Here is a 13,096-nt window from a genome sequence, read left to right as displayed (position 1 = left end):
TATTCTGAGTTTCAGCTCTTTACAGTCATCACATGATTTTTGAGAGCGCCGTCAATGAAGTTGTGTGTTACGAAAATGGGACAGCAGAATTTAGAGCAACGTTATGGGATCAAGTTTTGTGTTAAACTTGGGGACACCGCGAGTGTAACATTCGAAAAGTTGAAACAGGCCTATGGGAAACATTCCTCATCAAGAGCACAGGTTTTTCACTGGCACAAATCATTTTTGGAAGGCCGAGAACACGGTGAAGATGAACCTCGCTTTGGGAGACCTTCAACTTCAAAATCCGACGAAAACGTCGAGCGTGTGCGTGCTCTTGTGAGATTACATTGATGTTTGACAATAAGGGTGATGGACGATCTGTTAAACTTAAACACTTTAGCTGTACATTAAATTTTGACCGAAGTTTTGCACATGCGAAAGGTTTATGACAAAATGGTGCAACCGATATGGTGACGAGCCAAGGAGAGGCGCTGCATGCGACGTCATGCTGTTCGCAAAGGCATCCGCGTCGGACTTCAGCTGCGATAGTCCATTAAACCAAATTTTGTCCCACTGCCCTAACAGATACGTCCGTCATATGTCCCACATTGTTTCTACGCAAACGCCGCTGCTTTCGGTCGGTGAAGGCTGTCGGCCACTGCGTTATCAATGGTGAGTCGCAAGTCCTGATATCTGATATTCTCGGCACAGTCTTGACACTGTGGATGTCGCAATATTGCATTCCTAACGATTTCCGAAGTGGAATGTCCCACGCGTCTAGCTTCAAGTACCATTCCGCATTCAAAGTATCAATTCCTGTCGTGTGGTGATAATGACGTCGAAAACCTTTTCACGCGAATCAGCTGAATACAAATGACAGGTCCGCCAATCACTGCCCTTTTATCCGTTGTGTACGCGATACTAGCGCCATCTGCATATGTGCATATGAATATCCAATGACTTTTGTCCCCTTAGTGTAGATCTGCAACACGCAGCAGCAAGACGGGGATAGCGAGTTCAGACAGTCTGCAAAACTCTTCAGACTGTTGTTGTGCGCTCAGTCGTCTAGGAACATGTGAATGGGCACTTAGTGTAGGCAGCGAGGCGCTGGGTGGCGCAGCAGCTGCGCTTACAACCTGGTTGATCCTACCCCTACACGGCCGGCAGTTGACATCTGTGATCCTTTGGGCGTGGCGTCAGCTGCGACATCGGGCTTCAACGGGCGTTTTTTATACGGCCTGGGCTGGGCTGGGGCGCCGCTGCGTCTCGTGTGACGTGGCCTGCAGAGGCACGGAATAATAGACCCGCGCCGTCGCCCCAGGGGAGAGAGAGAGAGAGAGAGAGAGAGAGAGAGAGAGAGAGAGAGAGAGGCAGCCAGCCGCCGTCCACTGTGTTTCCTTTCTGGCTGCCTGTGGTTCCTAAGAACCATCGCGAGGACTACACATACAGTTTCGATTATTGTTGTCGTTTTTATTGCTGATGTGGCCTTCATTCCGAAGACTTATTTGATGCGGCTTTCCATGCTACTTGTGAAAAACCTTTTGCATTTCTTTTATGTTTTCGTCTTCTTTAATGGCAAAGAGAGAAGATGAAGCGGTAGCCCATCATAGAGCCTATGCCTACCGTCATGTGTTTTTGATTTTCAGTTGTTAAAAAAGAGAGGAGATTTTCTTGTACCAGTAGGAAGAAGGAAGGATTCGCGCTCAGCTACTGAACGAGTGAGAAGCACGCCATTTTTAGCGAGTAATTGTAGACCGCCATTTTGGGGTCGCTATTATCTTAGTAGAAAGATTAAGGAAAGGCAAACCTACGTTTCTAGCATTTGTAGACTTAGAGAAAGCTTTTGACAATGTTGACTGGAATACTCTCTTTCAAATTTTAGAATTGGCGTAAAATACAGGGAGCGAAAGGCTATTTACAATTTGTACAGAAACCAGATGGCAGTTATAATTGTCGATGGGCATGAAAGGGAAGCAGTGGTTGGGAAGGGAGTGAGACACGGTTGTAGCCTATCGCCGATGTTATTCAATCTGTATATTGAGCAAGCAGTAAAGGAAACAAAAGAAAAATTCGGAGGAGGTATTAGAATCCATGGAGAAGAAATAAAAACTTTGAGGTTCGCCGATGACATTGTAATTCTGTCAGAGGCAGCAAAGGACTTGGAAGAGCAGTTGAACGGAATGGACAGTGTCTTGAAAGGAGGATATCAGATGAACATCAACAAAAGCAAAACGAGGATCATGTAATGTAGTCGAATTAAGTCGGGTGATGCTGAGGGAATTAGATTACGAAATGAGACACTTAAAGTAGTAAAGGAGTTTTGCTATTTGGGGAGCAAAATAACTGATGATGGTCGAAGTAGAGAGGATATAAAATGTAGACTGGCAATGGCAAGGAAAGCGTTTCTGAAGAAGAGGAATTTGTTAACATCAAGTATAGGTTTAAGTGTCAGGAAGTCGTTTCTGAAGTATTTGTATGGAGTGTAGCCATGTATGGAAGTGAAACATGGACGATAAATAGTTTGGACAAGAAGAGAATAGAAGCTTTCGAAATGTGGTGCTACAGAAGAATGCTGAAGATTAGATGGGTAGATCACGTAACTAATGAGGAGGTATTGAATAGAATAGGGGAGAAGAGAAGTTTGTGGCACAACTTCACTAGAAGAAGGGACCGATTGGTAGGGCATCTTCTGAGGCATCAAGGGATCACAAATTTAGCATTGGAGGGCAGCGTGGAGGGTAAAAATCGTAGAGGGAGACCAAGAGATGAATACACTAAGCAGATTCAGTTGCAGTAAGTACTGGGAGATGAAGAAGCTTGCACAGTATAGAGAAGCATGAAGAGCTGCATCAAACCAGTCTCAGGACTGAAGACCAAAACGACAACAACAATGAATAAGTGAGGAGTGTGTATTCCATATGTGCTCCGTTTAGAAAAATACAGTATTGTTTTATTAACAGAAAGGTCGTGTGAGTTGTTATTTCAAATAGTAAGATAATTACAAAAACTGAAGCCCACCTGTGTACTTTGGAAAATTACGAAGATCCGATAAGCTCAATGGGAACACGATCAAAACTTCGAAGGTGAACACGGCGACCAAACGTAGCATTACAAAGAAGGGTAAGCACAGATCTACAGTGGAGAAAGTAACTACTTCCCCCCTGCAAAATAATATGAACTAATACGAACTTATTTCCAGGCATAGCTCAGCGTATTGTGCTTGTCATTCATGCCGAAAAGTTAATCTCCTTAATTCAATACATTTCAAAAAGCCACGCATTTCAGTATTTTATTATCATTTATACCATTATTTTATTATATCATAAAGTGGCGACCATGACAGGACCAAATCCACCTCTGAAGGAACTGCCTTTGCCACTCTTCTTTCCTGTTGATTGCTCAACACTGATCTGTACACCCATAAATTCTGCATCCCCCTACTGTATACTGTCAGAAATAAGTCTCTTTATTTAGGGAGACAGTATATATTCTAACCGGTGCAAACGTCTTCATCTTCGAGTTACTACTGCAAGCTACACCCTTCTGAATCTGCTTACTGTATTCATCTCTTTGACTCCCTTTGTAGTTTTTACCCCCCACACTTCCCTCCAGTACAAAATTGGTGATCCCTTGTTGTCTCAGAATGTGTCTTTTCAACACATCCCTTCTTCTAGCTAGGTTGTACCACAAATTTCTCTTCTCCTCAGTTCTGCTCAGTACCTCCTCATTAGTTATGTGATCTACCCATCTAATTTTCAGCATTCTTTTGTAGCAGCTCATTACAAAAGCTTCTATTCTCTTCTTGTCTAAATTGTTTATCGTCCATGTTTGACTTCCATACATGGCTAAATTCCAAACAAATACCTTCAGAAAAGACTTCCTAACACTTACATCTATATTCACCGTTAACAATCTGCTCTTTCTAATAAACATTTTTCGTGCCATTGCCAGTCTACGTTTGATATCCTCTCTGCTTCTGCTTTCACCAGTTTTATTTTGCTGTCCAAATAGCAAAACTCAACCACTACTTTAAGTGTCTCATTGCCCAATCTAATTCCCTTACCATTGCCTGATTCCATTCGCCTACATTCCATTATCCTTGTTTTGCGGTTGTTGACGTTCGTCGGATGTCCTCCATTCAAGACAATGTCCATTCCGTTCAACTGCTCTTCCAAGCCCTTTGTTGTTTCTGACAGAATTAAAATGGCATCAGCAAACTTCAAAGTTTTTTTTTTCTTTTCCCTGAACTTTAATCCCTACTCCAAATTTTTCTTTTGTTTTCTTTACTGCTTGCTCAGTGTACAGATTGAATAACATAGGGGGAGGCTTCAAATGGCTCTGATCACTATGGCACTTGACATCTGAGGTCATCAGTCCCCTAGACTTAGAACTACTTAAACCTAAGTATCCTAAGCACATCACACACATCCATGCCTGAGGCAGGATTCGAACCTGCGACCGTATCAGCAGCGCGGTTCCGCACTGAAGCGCCTAGAACCGCTCGGCCACATGGCCGGCCATCGGGGGAAGGCTACAACCCTGTGTCACTGCCTTCTCAATCGCTGGTACCTATTCCAGTTACTCAACTCTTATAACTGCCACCTACTGTCTGTAAAAGTTGTAAATAGCCTTTCGCTGCATGTATTTTGCCCCTGCTCGCTTCAGAATTTCAAGGAGAGTATACCAGTAAACATTGTCAGAATCTTTTTCTAAGTCTACAAATGCTATAAACATAGGTTTTAAAACTAAACTAAACTCCATCCGAACAGTCCATGAAGGCCCAACGGTACCGACCGGCCACCGTGTCGTCCTCAGCCCACAGGCGTCACTGGATGCGGATATGGAGAGACAGGTGTTCAACACACCGCTCTCTCGGCCTTATGTCGGTTTACGACACAGTTTGCCTCACAAGGGCTGAGTGCACTGCGCTTGCCAACAGCGCTCGGCAGATCGGATGGTCACCCATCCAAGTGCTAGCCCAACCCGACAGCGCTTAACATCGGTGATCTGACGGGAACCGGTGTTACCAGTGCGGCAAGGCCGTTGGCATAATCGTATGTTTGCCTTTCCTTATCCTTTCTTCCGAGAGAAGTCGTATGGTCAATATATCCTCGCGTGTTGCTAAATTTTTCCGGAACCTAAACCGATCTTCCCCGATGTCGGCTTCTAAGAGTTTTGTCATTCTTCTGTAAAGAATTCGGTAAGTATTTTGCAACCATGACTTGCTATACTGATAGTCCGGTAATATTCACACTGTCAGCACCTACTTACGTTTGAAATGGAATTTTTTGCATTCTTTTTTAAGTCTGAGGGTTTTAATTATAATCTCGGGAAAATCAAGATGCCACCACGAGACTTGCTGATGGTTCTAGCTCTTGTCTACATTTTCGCCTTCAATGCCACAAATTTTTCCTAATTGTGGATGACCTGGCGAGACGTTGGTTGTAGAAGACTGGATTTTGACCATCGACAAAACGTTCCACTCCGGAACCACCTCGTCACAGTCCTGGAAGGAATACGAAGAATTCACAGCATTGCATGTCAGGAGAAAAATGCGAAGAGAATGAGACAAAATTTGATACTCCAAAGAAGCAGCTTATGTGACTGAGACCCATACAGAACGAATTGGGACGGTATCGTGGAACAAAAATAAGCCACTGTTTTGGCTGTTGCAAATCGCTATGATAAGTTGCGCCTTAATATAGAGTTAAGCAGAACTGTATTTCAGTTTAAAGTCTTGGTAGATGAGACCAACTTGATGTTGTAGGTCTGTCAGAGACAGCAAAGGACTTGGAAGAGCGGTTGAACGGAATGGACAGCGTCTTCTCTTTTGCTGAAATGTTGAGCTTTACTAACAAGGGAACCTCCCCATCGCACCCCCCTCAGATTTAGTTATAAGTTGGCACAGTGGATAGGCCTTGAAAAACTGAACACAGATCAATCGAGAAAACAGGAAGAAGTTGTGTGAAACCATGAAAAAAATTAATAAAATATACAAACGAGCGTTTATGACTTAAAACTTATACAGGCTGGTCAGAAACAGTGTGAATAGCTTTTAAGTGTTTTGAGGAAAGGTTGTGCTGAAAAATAATTGTTAAGTAAAAAATTCGATATGTTGCGTTGTTTCCAATTTAATTAGAATTGAAGTTAGCCAATTACGTCATTGTGACCGCAAATTCAAGCACCTGCAGTCGCTAAAATTCGGCAATGCACAAACGTTGGTCCGCGAGTTTCCACTTATTCGTGGGCTCATTACCAGTTAAAAGCTGCCTGTTTCGGAAGTGATAAATTAAAGCTGGGCGAGCAAAAGCCACATTTCTTCCTTTTAAGGAAACCAAAGGAAGCACAGTTTGGCGTCACCGTCTCTGGCAGGCCGCTTGAATATGCACAGCAAACGACCTGACTGGCTGACTTCAATGCTGATTAAACCGGAAAAGGCGCAACGCATCAAATTGTTTCTTAACATTTATCTCTCAGCACAACCTACCCTGGAAGCTTTTCACACTGTTTCTGAGCATCCTGTATAAATGCGATCTTCAAAAAATTACATATGACTTTATAGAAGTTTATTCAAAAACATTCTTGTTGATTTTTTTGTAGCACGTAATAAAAAATTTCTTTTCTGAACAAGCTGAGTATAATGTTACCTTTTGCAGTGTTTGAAACTAACTAGCACTTATTTCTGAAATGTCTCCATGTGTGTGAAAAAAACACGAAGTATAGTCAAAACAAATACACATATCCAGACAATAAAACCATGTTTTTCCTACTGCACACCACTTGTTTAAAGTATTCCAAACTAGTTAACTCGTGCTGTTACTCCTCAATTCCTGCAGAGCAGCACTGGATCGCAAGGTGCATTTCCAGGTTTTCCGTTTTCGAAGATCTTCGGTTATCGCCGAGGATAGTTTTGTACTTGGAAAAGCTCCTGTCCACATCATAGGACGTCACTGGAGCCTATATGGAAGCGGCAGGGTCGTTGCAGAGCCAGCTTTGGTTCACTGTCTTCAAATGTTGTGGCGTTCCCAGAAAGACTCACTACTTTTGCACATTGTAGAATATCCAGGGTTCCGCTGGAGAACACATTGCAATTTGTTGTTTAGTTTGTCAGCCACATGACCACCAGTTCGAGCTGACTCACTGTGCACATGTCGCACAATATCCAGGGAGTCGCACAGTTTAGTAGCTGTAGCTTCCATCCGTGTGATGGATTAATTTTTTTTTTTTTTTTTAAGTTTGCGTTGAAGTATGCCAAGTTTCCAGACAAGGTATCTATGAAGACGTCTTTCACAATTTTCATAACACTTGATCCATAGCTATCAAGCTTACTAAAGACTGTCTTTATTCAGGTGTAGTTGGTGCAATAATACTCAGCACCATTAAACCAAGAAACCCATCATGTATGAACAGGCTGATCGAGGCAGTGAATGGTTTTTTGCTTGAATCTCTGCACCCGCAATGGAAGTTTCACATAGATTTTCTTGCCACAAGAAATTCATTTTTCCTCATCAGCGTAAATTAATCGCACCTCTTCTGCAACTTTGCGTACGCATGTGACGTACGTCATAGCGGGGTACAGAATCCGAAGCCCCTTGGCTAGTTTTGCTACGTTTGAAGCACCATCCGCCCACGGTAGCTTCACAGACTTGTCAAACTTAATGGCAAAGGTCGAGTTGAGGCAATTATGAACTAAAGCAGTGGAAAATGTGAAACGACGCCGTTATTAGTGCTACTGAAGTGCTCTTTTGTCAGCGCACATATACGGGATCTGGCGCTCAAATGCGGACAAATTTCAATTTGAATTTCGCGCCATATCGTAGTTCTGTTGGAGGTCGCGATTGACATTTTTGAAAGCCATAGGCACCGATTAAACAGTCACAACCTCAAAACGGCCGAGATGTTACGGACAAGTACGGAGTACAACCGAAGAGCCGCGATTATCGAAAGCCTTCTCCCACTGAAATAGTTCGATTCTTCGGGTACCCGAGATCAACTGTTTACGATATTGTGGCCAAGTATAATGCTTGGGAGGAGTGTGGAGAAGGTTCCGCTAACCCGGCGAGGAAACCTCATTCGGGCAAACGCGTGTCACGGATTGTGGCCGTCATCGAAAAGGATCAGGCGCTGATTTCTGAGGACCCGGAGCAATTGCTGAGGAAATTGGCGTCAGTATTGAATGTCAGCGAGCGTACAATGTGTCGGGTGCCAGAGGAGGACCTCACACGAGCAAGTTAGCCCAAAACTGGCTCTCGGATAACGTTGACATGTTCTGGTCAAAGAGTTCTGCCTCCCAAATAGCCCGGATTTGAACCCTCTCGACTATTATGTTTGGAGCGTAGTCGAAAGAGTTACCAATAAGACGCGGCACCGTAATGTCGCACCGCTATTGAGGCAGCATTCGCGAATATGGACAGCGCTGTTTTAAAGAGAGCGTGCGATAGCTTCAGGACAGGATTGGAGGTGGTCATTACCGCAGGAGGGGTTAAATAAAATAATGTTACTCTTGAAAGATACCACTACTTATATGTTAAAGGATTTTCATTTTCATTTGTATTTTGTTTTAAGTAAATTTGGTTTTTAAAAAAAAGTTTCACTTGGCCGGGTTTACGCGCCGCATCCTGTAAGCTGGCGCATTTACCCTCCGTCATCCCTCCCCCCCCCCCCCCCCTCCCACGCCACATAAACTGATGATTCAAGGGCGAGGCTGTGGGTAGAAGGAAATGCGAAGGAAAGCTCCCAGATTCATGCAAGGAATGGCAGGAGATGTTACACGCGGTGAGGAATTGAGTGAGGCTCTACGGTGTATAGCCGGGTCGTTACAGCCGGCAGGTCGCGGTCTGCTGCACCTGGAAGCCGCATGTGTGTGTGTGTGTGTGTGTGTGTGTGTGTGTGTCTGTGAGTAGTCCCTTTTGTACTTTGTAGCTCGTGTTGTCCCTTCCTGCGCGGACGTGTTCCCCGGCCATTTATGCATTCATGAAGTCCTCCGACCGCCCAGATCTGAATCTCCAGAGAATGGGGCGAGCGTAGCCGCGTGCTATGCTTCCCACGTGGGAGACACGTGTCTGTCTGTGCAGGCCGCGGCGCAGACTGCTCTGCTCCCTGTCTAGCTGCCTTCTCTCTCTGGGTGCGCGAGCGACGGCGCTGCGTCCAAACACGGTCTTCCACTTTTCTGTTTATATCCCGCCACCGCGTGCGAGCGAACCTAACTAGATTAACTAGCATAAAGATTTTTATATTTGACAGATACATCGGTTGATGTAGAGGTCCATAATATACGGCAGTGATGCTAGACTGCGCGCCCGAGTGTGCTTTGTATTTTAAATGAGTGCACGTTATTTTGTCATGAGAGGGAGGAAGCAAATTTGTGTCGGGATCTTCCCCCTATTTTGGCTGGTGACGAGACTAGTGAGACAATGCCTTTAATATTTTGTAAAGCGTCCGGACTTCAACTCGAGCTTGTAAGCTGGAGATTATTGTATTTTGCCGAGTGGCTGGCTCATCCTTTTTCTCCCAGCAATCAGACAGCAACAGCTATTGCTGTACTATTTTAATTCTGAGCATTATCTTTTCCGCTTTTAGTGTGAGTTTTAATTTTGACGAAGTGCGTATTTTTCGCAGTTACGCGCGCGCGCACGTGTTTGTGTGTGTGTGTGTGTGTGTGTGTGTGTGTGTGTGTGTGTGTGTGTGTGCGTGTTTTTGCCGTCTCCTGGCGTATTTCTGCCCTGTGAATATGCTTGAAAAAATGACTTCATATTTTTCTGTGATATGTGAAAAACATTGACATTTTTTCATGTGAAATGCATGTAATGAAAAGAACAAAGACATTAAGCACTATTTATTACGTGTGTAGCCAATGATAAAAAAGACAATATAGACTCTGTTAATTTTCATTTGTCTGATAAAAGAGAAGACATTGTACCTTTTCCAGTTGTACCGTTAACCTAGCAAGACGCATTCTTCGTACGTTCCGTATTAAAAGATCTGTAATAAGTGTAGGAGGAGGAGATTAGTGTTTAATGTCCCGTCGACAACGAGGTCATTAGAGACGGAGCGCAAGCTCGAGTGAGGGAAGGATGGGGAAGGAAAGCCGCCGTGCCCTTTCAAAGGAACCATCCTGGCATTTGCCTGAAGCGATTTAGGGAAATCACGGAAAACCTAAATCAGGATGGCCGGAGACGGGATTGAACCGTCGTCCTCCCGAATGCGAGTCCAGTGTGCTAGCCGCTGCGCCACCTCGCTCGGTTGTAATAAGTGTAATAATTGTTAATTTATCTAAGTCGTTTTCAGAATACAAGATGTTATTTGTTGCTACTGAAATCATCTTTTATTTTTACAAGAATTGTGTCCCTTCCTAGCCGGCCGAAGTGGCCGTGCGGTTAAAGGCGCTGCAGTCTGGAACCGCAAGACCACTACGGTCGCAGGTTCGAATCCTGCCTCGGGCATGGATGTTTGTGATGTCCTTAGGTTAGTTAGGTTTAACTAGTTCTAAGTTCTAGGGGACTAATGACCTCAGCAGTTGAGTCCCATAGTGCTCAGAGCCATCTGAACCACCATCTGTCCCTTCCTAAAGCTATTAAAAATGTTATCGGTTACGATCTTACCACATTGTTGTTCGCTATTACTGTCGGTACTAAATTTTTTGGTGATTACGGCTCTTCTAGCCCAGATATTATCGAGCTACCGAGTTTAGTTAATGCATTTATGAAAGCAGTAAAGCATCTATATGATTATTTTCATTTTCTAGTGCAAATCTAAGCGTACTGGGACACTAATGTAGAATACGTTATTTTTCACGTAGTTGCCATTACAGACGCAAATATGCGTCAAGCAATTAAAATTAACAAACCAGTGTGGTACTAATAAACATACACTCCTGGAAATTGAAATAAGAACACCGTGAATTCATTGTCCCAGGAAGGGGAAACTTTATTGACACATTCCTGGGGTCAGATACATCACATGATCATACTGACAGAACCACAGGCACATAGACACAGGCAACAGATCATGCACAATGTCGGCACTAGTACAGTGTATATCCACCTTTCGCAGCAATGCAGGCTTCTATTCTCCCATGGAGACGATCGTAGAGATGCTGGATGTAGTCCTGTGGAACGGCTTGCCATGCCATTTCCACCTGGCGCCTCAGTTGGACCAGCGTTCGTGCTGGACGTGCAGACCGCGTGAGACGACGCTTCATCCAGTCCCAAACATGCTCAATGGGGGACAGATCCGGAGATCTTGCTGGCCAGGGTAGTTGACTTACACCTTCTAGAGCACGTTGGGTGGCACGGGATACATGCGGACGTGCATTGTCCTGTTGGAACAGCAAGTTCCCTTGCCGGTCTAGGAATGGTAGAACGATGGGTTCGATGACGGTTTGGATGTACCGTGCACTATTCAGTGTCCCCTCGACGATCACCAGTGGTGTACGGCCAGTGTAGGAGATCGCTCCCCACACCATGATGCCGGGTGTTGGCCCTGTGTGCCTCGGTCGTATGCAGTCCTGATTGTGGCGCTCACCTGCACGGCGCCAAACACGCATACGACCATCATTGGCACCAAGGCAGAAGCGACTCTCATCGCTGAAGACGACACGTCTCCATTCGTCCCTCCATTCACGCCTGTCGCGACACCACTGGAGGCGGGCTGCACGATGTTGGGGCGTGAGCGGAAGACGGCCTAACGGTGTGCGGGACCGTAGCCCAGCTTCATGGAGACGGTTGCGAATGGTCCTCGCCGATACCCCAGGAGCAACAGTGTCCCTAATTTGCTGGGAAGTGGCGGTGCGGTCCCCTACGGCACTGCGTAGGATCCTACGGTCTTGGCGTGCATCCGTGCGTCGCTGCGGTCCGGTCCCAGGTCGACGGGCACGTGCACCTTCCGCCGACCACTGGCGACAACATCGATGTACTGTGGAGACCTCACGCCCCACGTGTTGAGCAATTCGGCGGTACGTCCACCCGGCCTCCCGCATGCCCACTATACGCCCTCGCTCAAAGTCCGTCAACTGCACATACGGTTCACGTCCACGCTGTCGCGGCATGCTACCAGTGTTAAAGACTGCGATGGAGCTCCGTATGCCACGGCAAACTGGCTGACACTGACGGCGGCGGTGCACAAATGCTGCGCAGCTAGCGCCATTCGACGGCCAACACCGCGGTTCCTGGTGTGTCCGCTGTGCCGTGCGTGTGATCATTGCTTGTACAGCCCTCTCGCAGTGTCCGGAGCAAGTATGGTGGGTCTGACACACCGGTGTCAATGTGTTCTTTTTTCCATTTCCAGGAGTGTACATACATACGAACTCTTAAAGTTTCAACCCCTGAGACCAAGAGAGATCATGTTCATATGTTGTTTTTGCTTTGGTGTCCACGATAACGTAACTTCAGTAAAACGAAATAATTATAATCAATTGTTGTGCACACCGAAGAGTTGAGTGTAATAAGTCTGTGTTGACATTTTTACAGTTTAAAAGATTTTAAGAAGATCTATGATAAAAATAATTAACCAGTAACTATTTAAAAGACAATTTCATACAACACGTTACAATTACGCTACACACAGATCATTATTCATATTTATACGCACACGCGGAATAATATACAATATATGACTTACAAGTTCGTGGCGCCCACCGTCGGTAATGTTGGAAATCAATTTGGTGTTGGCTCACCCTTAGCCTTGATGACAGCTTCCACTCTCGCAGGCATACGTTCAGTCAGCTACTGGAAGATTTCTTGGGGCATGGCAGCCCATTCTTCACGGAGTACTGCGCTGAGGAGAGGTATCGATGTCGGCCGGTGAGGCCTAGCACGAAGTCGGCGTTCCAAAACATCCCAAAGGTGTTCTATAGGATTCAGATCAGGACTCCGTGCAGGCTGGTCCATTGCAGGGATGTTATTCTCGTGTAAGCACTCCTCCACGTTACTGTTGGCACTACACACGATGGCAGATGACGTTCACCGGGCATCCGCCACAACCACGCCGTGCCATCGGATCGCCACATTGTGTACCATGATTCGTCACTCCACACAACATTTTTCTACTGTTCAATCGTCCAGTGTTTACACTCCTTACACCAAGGGAGGCATCATTTGGCGTTTACCGGTGTGAT

General features: G+C 45.3%; 1 protein-coding gene and 1 pseudogene across 1 annotated transcript in view; one reads left to right on the top strand and one right to left on the bottom strand.

Annotated features, from left to right (window-relative positions):
* Positions 1-13,096, top strand: part of LOC124616600 (breast cancer anti-estrogen resistance protein 3 homolog) — a 1,084,307-nt gene that overhangs the window by 599,398 nt on the left and 471,813 nt on the right. The gene's annotated exons all lie outside the window — the stretch shown is intronic.
* Positions 4,913-5,030, bottom strand: LOC124617408 (annotated as a pseudogene).

This window comes from Schistocerca americana, chromosome 5 (assembly GCF_021461395.2).
Source record: "Schistocerca americana isolate TAMUIC-IGC-003095 chromosome 5, iqSchAmer2.1, whole genome shotgun sequence".
Classification (NCBI taxonomy): Eukaryota; Metazoa; Arthropoda; class Insecta; order Orthoptera; family Acrididae; genus Schistocerca; species Schistocerca americana.
This window is presented reverse-complemented; position numbering and strand designations above follow the sequence as displayed.